Source organism: Macaca thibetana, chromosome 7 (assembly GCF_024542745.1).
Source record: "Macaca thibetana thibetana isolate TM-01 chromosome 7, ASM2454274v1, whole genome shotgun sequence".
NCBI classification, from domain to species: domain Eukaryota; kingdom Metazoa; phylum Chordata; class Mammalia; order Primates; family Cercopithecidae; genus Macaca; species Macaca thibetana.
In genome coordinates, this window is record NC_065584.1 from 97834420 (window position 1) to 97839244 (window position 4825).

The following is a 4825-nucleotide window of genomic DNA, read 5'->3' on the forward strand; positions in this document are numbered from 1 at the left end:
CATGGACTTCCCTCTCTGTTCTTGTAGATTCGTTTAAGTAAGAATCTTGCTAAAACCCTAACCTATGATATCTGTCCATCCTCTATAATAATCCCAAGTCAGAAACCACATGTCCTTGATGTTTCCTCTTAGTAATTTTCCATCCAGTGACCCCCACCCTTCTCCTTGGTTATAAATCTCCCCTTGTCTTTGTTGAAGTCGGCGTTGAGTCCAATCTCTCGTACCCACTGCAAGACCCTGTGGTAGTGGTCCCTACGCCTATCACTGTGACTCCTTTTGGATAAATAAAATAAAATAAAAAATAAAATAAATAAATAAAAAATAAATAAAAGGTTACCACCTTTTAACAAATGTCATAAATAATAATGAATAATTTTTTTTTAGCATTTTTTTTTTTTTTTTTTGAGACAGAGTCTTGCTCTGTCTCCCAGGCTGGAGTGCAATGGCACGATCTTGGCTCACTGTAACCTCTGCCTCCTAGGCTCAAGTGATTCTTGTGCCTCAGTCTCCCAAGTAGCTGGGACTATAGGCATGCACCACCACGCCCAGCTAATTTTTGTATTTTTATTAATTTGTTTGTTTATCTATTTATTTATTTATTTTGAGATGGAGTTTTGCTCTTTTTGCCCAGGCTGGAGTGCAGTGGCATAGTCTCGGCTCATTGCAACCTCTGCCTCCCAGGTTCAAGTGATTCTCCTGCCTCAGCTTTCCGACTAGCTGGGATTACAGGCGTGTTCCACCACGCCTGGCTAATTTTGTATTTTTAGTAGAGACAGGGTTTTGCCATGTTGGCTGGGCTGGTCTCGAACTCCTGACCTCAGGTAATCCACCCTCCTCAGTCTCCCAAAGTGCTGGGATTATAGGCGTAAGCCACTGCACTCTGCCTAATTTTTTTATTTTTAGGAGAGATGGGGTTTCACCATGTTGTCTCAAACCCTGATCTCAAGTGATCTGCCTGCCTTGGCCTCCCAAAGTGTTGGGATTACCGGTGTGAGCCACCACGCCTCGCCTGTCTTTCTCTCTCTTTTTTTTTTTTGAGATGGAGTCTCGCTCTGTCACCCAGACTGGAGTGCAGTGGTGTGATCTCAGCTCACTGCAAGCTCCGCCTCCCGGGTTCAAGCAGTTCTCTGCCTCAGCTTCTGGAGTAGCTGGGACTACAGGCGCCCACCACCATGCCCAGCTAATTTTTTTGTATTTTTAGTAGAGATGGGGTTTCACCGTCTTGGCCAGGCTGGTCTTGAACCCCTGACCTCGTGATCCGCCTGACTCAGCCTTCCAAAGTGCTGCGATTACAGACGTGAGCCACCGCGGCAGGTCTTTTTTTTTTTTTTTTGAAAGAAGACCAAACTTCCCAACTTGAATAAGGCTCCTGACGGCATGCAAGGCCTGGCCTCTGCATGTCCCTCCAGCAGCAGGCCCTAGCCTGCTTCTGAGCCTTTGGCAAGCTCTTCCTGGGGACCCCAGTTTCCACCCCTCACCTACTGTCTATCTTCCTTGGATCTTTGCTCCTTCATCTTTTTCTCATCTGCTTCTCAGGGACACCTTCCTTTCCTACCATGGCTGCTTCTTCCCTTATGCTGTGGTATCTTGCTGGTGTGATTCTTTGTCCATTTTCCTACCTACCCTCTAAGGTCTGTGTGGGCAGGCACTGTGTCTTCCTTGGCTGAGCCTAGTATCCTAACTGCCTACTGTGGTGCCTGACATACATATTTGCTGAATGATACATATCTGCTGATATGATACAAATACATATTTGCTGAATGAAATAATGAGTAAAATCTGGTAACAGAAATAATACTTAGGTCTAAGAGGGACCAGTCTTTTTTTTTTGTAGTTGTTTAGCTACTTCATTTTGTTAAAAAGGGTGTCTTAATAACTAATTACTTAGTGCCATTACTGCCATCTAGTGGTGACTGATGTTATTATACTGCTGGGTCCATTCTCAATGATGTTACTGTACTGGCAGAGAAGGGAATCAATATATGCAAGATATCTGTTGGGTGTTTGCCTTGTTTCAGGTATTGTACCAGGAAGTTTACGGCAGTTCCTGCTGGTTGCACCAGCAAAGGGAGTGTAAGCTGCTTTCCCATTGTCACCATCTAAGGAGGAGACCTGAATTCAACACCAGGAGACCGGCTCTATTTTTTTTTTTTTTTTTTTTTTACATATATTTCTTTATTTTCATTCCCACATAGTAGAGATGGAACAAGGATAGTGATGCTGGGAAATCCTGCTTCAATCAAATCATCACATAGGTTAACATCAGAAAACCTGTATTTGAATCTGACTCCTGTATCCTTGAACTGAGAAATTGGACGTATTGACCCAGTTGCTGTGAGGGCTAAATTAGATGATGCAGAAAGTGCTTGGCATGCAGTAGATATGCAAAACAATAACTGTTATTTTAGACACTCTCCAAGCAGGAAAGAAAGTCTTCATGCCTTCCCCACTAATAATACAAACACATGCAGTGTGTTTAAACTCTGGCTTCAGAGTTTAACAAATACAAATCTAATCAAAAAATTAGTCAAACTCTATAAACAAGTTTATGACAAATGCAAATCTAATCGAAAAAACTAATCAAACTCTATAAACCCAACTTGATTTTAAAATTCTAGTGGCTATAACACTCAATAATGTTTTCATGTTGTTTGTGAATCCATTCCATTGATGCATTTAAAGATGTAGAATAAACCATTTCAGAACCTCTGGGAGGACCAGTTTGGTTATCTTATGATGCTGCTGGATTCCAAAGCACTTCCGAATTCTACGGCGGCATAACTGCATCAAAGAAGAGGGACTTCCCTCTCCAAGAAAGCTGGACCAAAGGGCTCTCTGGAGGCACCAGCTCCACAGGATATTTGCCTTCAGCATTCTTGGCCTGGGTGTCTGCTCCAAAATCCATGAGCAGGAAAGCCAGCTCTTCACTGGCTGTCCTGGCCACTGCATGAAGTGGGGAATCCTGACCTCTCCCTTGGTTCATGTCTGCTCCTGACTCCAGAAGCTTCTTTACACAGGCTATCTGCTGGTTTTCACAAGCCAAATAGAGTGGAGTGCCCAGGTGGCTGATATTATGGTCAATGTTGCCCCCATAAGCTGTAAGAGAGTCAACACACTCCACGTGGCCTCTCCTAGAAGCTTTATGGATGGGGGATGCCAGATCACTCTCAGGTTGAATGCTGGCTCCATGCTGCAGAAGCAAATTCACACAATCCCAGCTGTGGCTAACACAAACATTAAACAGTGGAATGTGCCAGTCTGTTGTCACACCAATCACCTGAGCTCCATGCTTTAATAAAATCTTTACAGAAGAGGGATGACCTCTGAGACGGCCTTCATGGAGTGGGGAAACATGATCTGCCGTGATGATGTTCACAAGCCACCCCTGGCTGATGAGGGTCCTCAGAGACAGCTGATGTCTGTAGATTGCAGTTTCAGGCATAGGAGACCAATCAGACACAGTGAATTTGAAAGAAGCCTGGTGTCAGGAGAGTCTCTTGGCCCCGTGGGCTTGCTCCCATCCGTGCCCCCTTGTTCGCCATCCATGGGGCTTCTCCTAAGCAAGCAAGCTCTGCGCTCACTTCAGTTGCTCAGCAAAGTCCAAACTCCATGCTCCCCCTGCTCCTGAAAAAATTCCAGTTCTGTGGCTGGCTGAGCTGCACGCGTCCTGGTCAAGTGGTCTAACTGGCTGGAGGCCCACCAGAGGCCACCTATTTTTTTTCTTTTTTTAAAAGAGTCCCGCTCTGTCACAGTTGCCCAGAGCTTGAGTGCAGTGGCATGATCATAGCTCATGGTAACCTCGAACCCCCGGGCTCAAGTGGTTCTCCCCGCTCAGCCTCCCGAGTGGCTAGGACTACAGGTGTGCGCCACCATGCCTGCTTCATTTTTAATTTTTGTAGCTCTTGCTATATTGTCCAGGCTGGTCTCTAAATCCTGGGCTCAAGTAGTTGCAGAGGGCCAGAACAAAACGCTCCTTAATGGCAATAGACATATTTTGTTTTTTGAGACAGAGTCTTGCTCTATCCACCAGGCTGGAGTGCAGTGGCAGCATCTTGGCTTGCTGTAACTTCTGCCTCCCAGGTTCAAGTGATTCTCGTGCCTCAGCTTCCCCAGTATTTGGGATTACAGGCATGTGCCATGACTAATTTTTGTATTTTTAGTGGAGACTAAAATAAAACAATTTTGCAAAATTGTTGCAAAACTGGGCAACAATTTTGCCACGTTGCCCAGGCTGGTCTCAAACTCCTGACTTCAAGTGATCTGCCCATCTCTGGCTCCCAGAGTGCTGGGATTACAGGCATGAGTCACCATGCCCAGCTGACATATTTTGTAAACAAGGAGAAAAATAGGTGGCTCTTAAAATTTCAGTAAAATGTCCACATTCCTTCTTTTTTTTTTTTTTTTTTTTTTTGAGATGGAGTGTCACTCTGTCGCCCAGACTGGAGTGCAGTGGCACGATCTCGGCTCACTGCCAGCTCTGCCTCCTGGGTCCATGCCATTCTCCTGCCTCAGCCTCCCAAGTAGCTGGGACTACGGGCGCCCGCCACCGTGCCTGGCTAATTTTTTGTATTTTTAGTAGAGACGGGGTTTCACCGTGTTAGCCAGGATGGTCTTGATCTCCTGATCTCATAATCTGCCCACCTCGGCCTCCCAAAATGCTGGGATTACAGGTGTAAGCCACTGTGCCCAGCCTACATTCTTTCTTATACAACAACAGAGGACCAGTGAGTTCCTTCACTTTGAAGACCCCAGGAAACCTGGATACGCAGGATTTCTGTATGGCTTTTTTTTTTTTTTTTTGAGACGGGGTCGTGCTCTGTCACCC

General features: G+C 45.4%; 1 pseudogene; it reads right to left on the reverse strand.

The window, feature by feature from the left end:
• Positions 1-2676: 2676 nt before the first annotated feature.
• Positions 2677-3546, reverse strand: LOC126959084 (ankyrin repeat and SOCS box protein 9-like; annotated as a pseudogene).
• Positions 3547-4825: the final 1279 nt, after the last annotated feature.